Source organism: Pinus tabuliformis, chromosome 9 (genome assembly GCF_031772625.1).
Source record: "Pinus tabuliformis cultivar Carrire ecotype Pingquan chromosome 9, CPIR1, whole genome shotgun sequence".
Taxonomy (NCBI): Eukaryota; Viridiplantae; Streptophyta; class Pinopsida; order Pinales; family Pinaceae; genus Pinus; species Pinus tabuliformis.
The window spans coordinates 1,273,664,572-1,273,672,166 of NC_142307.1; positions in this window are offsets into that span (position 1 = coordinate 1,273,664,572).

Sequence of the window (7,595 nt, forward strand, 5' to 3'; positions counted from 1 at the left end):
TCATTATCAAACTAGGGCAGACCATATCTCACAAACCGACCGTCGGATTGACTTCATTCCACCACCAAAAGTTTCGGCTTCTAGAGGAGGTGCAGATGAACCTATAGCACAGTTCAGATGAAAAGATCTTCTAGGCCACGCAAGTCAATCTTTACTTCTGCAGTTGCAGCTTCAGTTTCAACAGTTTCTGGCTTCAAACTAGGGCAGTCGATATCTTGCAAACTGTTTGTCGGATTGACTTCATTCCACCACCAAAAGTTGCGGCTTTCAGAGGAGGTTCAGATGAAACTACAGCGCAGTTCCAAAGAGGAGATCTTCTAGGCCACGCAAGTCAATCTTTACTTCTGCAGTTGTAGCTTCGGTTTCAGCAGTTTCCAGCTTCAAACTAGGGCAGTCGATATCTTGCAAACCGTTCATCGGATTGACTTCATTCCACCACCAAAAGTTGTGGATTTCAGAGGAGGTTCAAATGAACCTACAACGCAGTTCCAAAGAGGAGATATTCTAGGCCACACAAGTCAATCTTTACTTCTGCAGTTGCAGCTTCAAATTCAACAGCTTCCGGCTTCACATGTGTGAGAGAGAGACCCATTTCAGCACAGTAGAGAAGAGACTCATTTCTGCGTAGTAGAGAGAGAGAGAGAGATGTGATGAGATGAGTGAGTCCAAATGAGGACAATTCCTCTTATATTTATACACAACGTTGGTGGGTGAATAGATGCGACTGTTGGGCTTCTGAGCCTACATGAGTTGTAGGTCGGCTTGATAATAATTCCATAATCAAAATAAATTCATATCTCCATGAATACTTATCGGAATCGGATGATCTTTATATCAATCCATCGGATGATCTTTATATCAATCCTACACCTCTCGACGAGAGGAATCTAATAAAAATATTATCAGCCATGAATAAGATGACCCACATGAAGTTTTGCCCTGGTTGCCAATTTTAACAGTTACTTCCTAGTCTGACATGGTATCAGAGCCGACGCCATTTTTGGATTTCCTCTGCTTTGTAACTCCCTATTCTGCCTAGTATCTACCCTACATACAAAACTCTACTCCTCTGCTCTCCATTTAAAAGCGCTGCTCCATTTAAAAGTGCTGCTCCATTCAAAAGCGTTGTCCATATAATACACTGCCCATATAAACGTTGGTGTCAGTTTCCTGACATTTTCTCTCAAGCCTACCTGCACCATTGATTGCTACTGCTACGCTGCTCAATACCTACCTTGAATGCTGCTGCCATTCTCCAAAACAAACCTAAACCCTCTCAGAACCTCTGGTAACAACGCAGCAAAAATGTGGTGATATCCTCGGCCTTCATGGTGCCTCCACGCAGGATACTTTGATTGATTGAGTCGTTATGTCTCGTTGGAGAGATCATTTGTAAATATGTTGCGTTTGGCTCCCAATACGCTGCTACATTTGGCATCCATATCATATCACCCCTCCTACGCATTTTAGAAATCAGAGCGACGTAGCAGGAAGGACTGTTTCTTAGTGAAGAACTGGTATTTTCCTACTATTGTACACATTTTGAGTTGGCTCCTGTAAAATCTGGAAATTGTGTGTTATTTCTTTGAAAATCGATTGTTGTTCTAAGTAATGCATTGAAGCAGTGTAGTGTTAAATAGTCTTGAAGAATGCGTTGAACGATGGACCGTGAATGCCTCTTGTGAAGCTATGGCAGCAACTTTAAGAAATTGCATCAGAATAAAACGATAATTATGAAGTGTTGGCATATGCATTGAGGCCTGACAGTTCTTGTATTTACGCTGCCCCAAGTTTGAAGGCTGTGTAATATGATTGTTAATGCAGTTCTTGTATTTATGCTTCCTGTTATAAATCAATGTATATGTTAATACACAGTTCTTGTATTTACGCTTGAACGCTGGTTAGTGTATTACATTGAACGCTGGTTGCTAGAGCAGTCTAGTTTCTTGAATGCACTGTACAGTTTTTTTTTGTGTATTGAAGCTGCTCCACAATATATTTAGGCTGAATTATATTAGGCAGAAGTTTTTTTTTTAGTTACAGAATGCATTCAATCATATCCATTGTGGGAATAGTTCTCACTGGCAAGGAGAACTATCTTGAGTGGTCCCGGATGATAAAACACACCCTCATTTTCAATGAGCTGTGGAAAGGAGTTTGTGTCGGAGACGGAGACAATGAACCAGAACAGCCTACCTCAGACAAAGAGCTCGTCATTTGGGAAAACAAGAACAACAAATCTTATGCATTAATCGCAGCATCTGTAAATGAAGAGGTGAGTCACCATATTTCGTCATTTTCCACTGCCTTTGAAGCCTTACAAAAGCTGAAAGAACTCTATGACTCACATTCTACACTTGAAGTTGTTCAACTCATGATTAAACTCTTCACTCTTGAACTGCAAAATAATGATCCTCTTGCTCTTGCATCTGAAGTAAAGTCTATAATGCATGATATCAAATCCACTAAGGTTGAATTGGATATCCCTCTTATCGCTTTTCTCAAGGCACTTTATCCTACTTACTCCAATTATCTTGAGTCATTGCAGGCAAGTGCAAATCTCAAAGATATCACCTTTGACTCTCTTGTGAAAAAGTTTGCTGAAAGAGAGAAAGCTTTTGGAAAGAAGACAACCCCTGAATCTTCTGAAGAGGCCGTGTGCCTTGCTCATAAAGATTAGCATCCTGCTCAAGATTCTTCAAGAGGAAGAGGTGGTCGAAGAGGAAGAGGAAGATATTTCAGAGGCAAGGGGGGCAGACACTCTCAAGGAGAAAAGGCAGATTTGCACTTCATTCACTGCAAAAGAAATGGATCACATGATGCCTCTAAATGAAAGCTACCATGGGACAAAATTGAGCAGCTAAGAAACCAACAGAAAGGTAAAACTGATGATATAGACAAAGGTAAAGCACCTCAATCCGCTCACTATTTTGTGGCACAATGTAACATTGGAGTAAATGAAGATTTAGTTAATGCTTCACTTGATTCTTGGAAAAATGATTGGTTGCTTGATTCAGGAGCAACCTGCCACATGACTCATAGAAAATATTTTTTTGAAGAATTTACTGACAATGTTTATGGAGCAGTATACTTTGCATACCAATAAAAAATCAAGCCATCAGGGCTTGGCACAATCAGGCTTAAACTACTTGGTCTTCCAAACTTTCTTCTGCATCATGTTCTATATCTCCCACAACTCAAGAGAAACTTGCTGTCCTTGGTCCACATCCGCCAGTAAGGTCACTCCATTCATATGTTTGATGGCAAGCTTGAGGTAAGAAAAGCATCTGACCACTCAGTTGTCATGAAGGGAATAGAAGAAGAAAGGCTTCTCAAGCTGCAAGGAACCTCTGCTCGTGCACAACATTTCTCATACAATTCTCATCATGAAGAAGGTACACTTCCATCAAGTTTATTATGGCATGCTAGATTTGGACATTTGAACTATGAAAACCTCTGCTTGTTGAAGAAAAATGGTGTTGCTGGTTTGCCTACAATTCCTAGGAAATTTAAGAAATGTGATGCTTGCATCCTAGGAAAGCATAGCAAACAGTCTTTTCATGATTCATATTCAAGAGCACATAGAAAAATTGAACTCATTCATTTAGATTTCTGTGGTCCAATGCCTGTGCCTTCTGCAAATGGAAATAAATATATGATGACATTTATTGATGACTACACTAGAATGTGTTGGGTTTATTTATTGAAGAACAAATCTGATGCTTTTCAAACATTCAAGAATTTTCATAAACGGATTGAAAATGATGCACAATCTCATATTGGGTCTATTCGCACTGATAAAGGAAAAGAATACACATCAAATGATTTTGAAAACTATCTTCACCAACATGGGATCAAACATCAAACAACTGTGCCTTATAATCCCCAACAGAATGGTGTAACTGAAAGAATGAATAGGACAATCTTAAATATGGTACGATCCATGCTCTTCTTATAAAATGTAAAGATAATGTTTTGGGCTGATGCTGTTCTATGTGCTGCATATATAAAGAATAGATGTCCATTTAATGCTATTAGAAACAAGACTCCATATGAAATGTGGTATGGACATGTTCCTTCGGTAAAGCATCTCAGGGTCTTTGGTTCCACCTGTTATGCCTTGATACCAAAGGTACATAGAAACAAACTTGGTGCTAGAAGTCGTAAGTGTATCTTCCTGGGGTATTCAAACACATCCAAAGCATACCGTCTCTATGATGAAGTAAATAAAAAGTTTGTTGTATCTAGAGATGTAATTTTTATTGAATCATCCAAAACTGACAATGTTGTTGAGCGGAAACTTGATCGCTTGGATAGATTCGCAAAGGCAAAATCATTTCAAGAATTTGATAATCAGATTCCACATCTTGAAGGGGGGATTCCTATACTAGATCAACATGTGGAATCTTCTTCTGAGGAACACTCTCCCCCACATTAAACTCCAACAACAGATGATGCTTTAAGTAATGTAATTGATAGAATTGGGAGACTCAATCTTGATTCAGTCCCAACTCAATCAACGGAGCAGCCTGGACCATCTGAGAAAGGTCGCCCAAAGTGGCTGACAAAGACACTTGGAAGTGTTCATCCTGATGAGGTTGGAAAGACAGGAACTAGAAATTCAAACCGGAAAAATGGAGGTGATGTAGATGACTCTAATTCCCCTGTTGATATGGATGTTTCTTATGATTGTGAATTGAACTTGTCTACAGATTTTGAACCAACTTCCTTCAAAGAAGCTGCTTCTCATGATGAATGGAAAGAAGTGATGCAAAAGGAGTACGATGCCCTCATAAAGAATGACACTTGGAAGCTGGTTGATCCTCCATTAGGAACCAAACCAATTGGCTGCAAGTGGGTCTACAAGAACAAGTATAAAGCTGATGGCTGACTTGACAAGCACAAAGCTAGGCTTGTGGCAAAAGGTTTTGCATAGAAGGAAGGGGTCGATTATGAGGAGACTTTTGCCCCCACAACAAAATGGGCTACCATTCGGACACTCTTTGCCCTAGCAGCTCATAACGGTTGGAAAGTCCATCAAATGGATGTAAAAATTGCTTTCTTGAATGGAGATCTAAAAGAGAATGTTTTTATGTCCTAGCCTAAAGGATTTGCTGTGAAAGGACATGAACATAAAGTATGCAAACTGGTGAAGTCCGTGTATGGCCTCAAACAAGCACCGCGAGCTTGGTATGAAAAACTAACTAAGCATCTTCTGAAACTCAATTTCAAACATTATGATCTTGATGATGCAACTTTATTTGTCAAGAAAGTTGGCAAAACAGTTGTATATCTTGTGGTATATGTAGATGATCTTTTAATGACAGGGAACAATGAAAGCTACATTGCATCCATAAAGAAGGAATTGGGGAAAAGTTTTGAAATGACTGATTTGGGCTATGTTCATTACTATCTTGGTATTGAAGTAACCCAACATTCGAAGTCCATATTTATTTCTCAAAAGAAATACATTGGAGATCTATTGAATAGGTTTGGCATGACAGAATGCAATCCTCTTACTACTCCAATGGAACAATACTTAAAGCTCACATCTATTGAAGGAAAAGAATTTGAGGATGCAACAAAGTATAGGTAGCTTGTAGGAAGTCTCAACTACCTAAATGCTACCAGACCATACATTTCGTTTGCTGTTGGAAGCCTCTCTAGGTTTATGCAAAAACCTTGTGAGGGACATTGGTCTGCTGAAAAAAGAGTTCTAAGGTACTTGAAGGGAACTCAAGACTTTGGAATCAAGTATACACAGGTGGACGACTTCAGTTTGATTAGATACTCTGATTCAGATTTCGATGGAGACAAAGAAACTGGGGTATCCACTTCAGGATATGATATGAGTCTTGGATCATGAGCTGTCTCCTGGAGATCACGCAAACAATCAGTTCCAACAGATTCCACAACAGAAGCAGAATACGTGGTAGCAGCTGAAGCAACAAAAGAAATTGTGTGGCTCAGGAAAATTCTTGAAGATTTGTAGGTAAAACAAGTACAATCAACTCCACTCATGATTGACAATACCTCTGCAATAAAGTTGGCCAAGAACCCAAAGTTCCATGATCGAACGAATCACATCAATACTAAATATCATCTGATTCGACATCATGTTGAGGCCAAAACAATCCATCTCTGTCATTATTCCACTAATGAGCAAATTGTAGACATCTTCACCAAAGCGCTTGGAAGAGAAAAGCTCGAACGATTCAGAATGATGCTTGGACTCACCAACATCCCTTCAGATTAAGGGGGGGGGGGGAATGTTGACACCTAATCATTAGGATTGGGTGAACATAATGTAAATAAATAAGTAATGTGAACAGTCATCGGGAGATGAAGAGAACAGTCTCTCCCTCATGTATATAATAAGGCCAACCTGAAGGAATAAACACACGAATCAATTTTGGTTGAGGAGTTACTGCCTGGTTTGACAAATGCAATATGTTTTATAAGTTATACCGGTTTCAAAGATCACTTGAGCTTTGTATGATGAGTTATTTGGATATTTGTTTAAATATTGTATGGAATAGCCATTTAAATAGGAAAAAAATACTGAATTTGTAAACAAAGAAGACAGTTAGTGTAAAGTAATGTCACCAAGCCTAAGTGTGGCCTAAGTAGTTATAGAACTTGCAAAATTTGGTAAATCAAGAAAACAATGCAAAAAATGATAAAGGGCAAAAAAAATAAAAATAAAAAATGACATACATAATACAAAACATAGAGCGAGAACAAAAAAAAGTTCGTTGGCTTACATTTATGATCCATATTTAAATAAGAACGCAACAAATTACAAATATGAGCGTACATATAGAGATGTAGCAGAAATAATACTTCATTTCATTACTGTAAAATACTGAAATATGCTTACAAACAAAAATGGAAATAAACTAGCTAGGGCGATGGTAACTTTTCTTTGAGAAGAGATGTGGCGGCTACATGCCTCTTAACTGTGTTACAATGAGGCTTGAAGGCCTATTTATTGTTGAGAAACAATGGAAAACCCTAAACATCCAAAAACCTAACCCTAGAAGATGAAACGCCAAACTGTGGGCCCCGTTTGGGTAAATTAGTACATCAACTTCCTGGGTCGTAACTTTGGCATATGATCTCCATTTGACGCGCACAATATCTTGTTAGAAATATCTATCTGAGAAATACAACTTTGGGAAGAGAAACATCGATCCATGGACCCATGTTGCTCCTAGTTTTCCCAAAAAATGTCGTTTAGTGCCTTAAAACGGCTCCGGAAGTTCAGGACCTAAAAAACTACTAAAAATAGTAAACTGTGCTACAATTAAGGAAACTGAAAAGCTGAAAGAAACAATGGTGGGGGTCCAAGTGGACTTGGTGGGTGGTCACCAATATCCACTTGGATCATTCCTCCCCCCTTAGGAAGCAATGGTCCCCATTGCATTGAGTTCCTCCATGAGATGAGGAAACTTCTGCTGAACTTGGTCCTTGGTGAGCCACTTGCCCTGGTGAAGGAGTTGGCATGCTTTGATTACTCGATATGGTTGGATATTCTGCGGGCGAGTGTGCTTTATCTGTGTGTCCATGATCTGTTCAGTTGGAGCTTGTTCCAT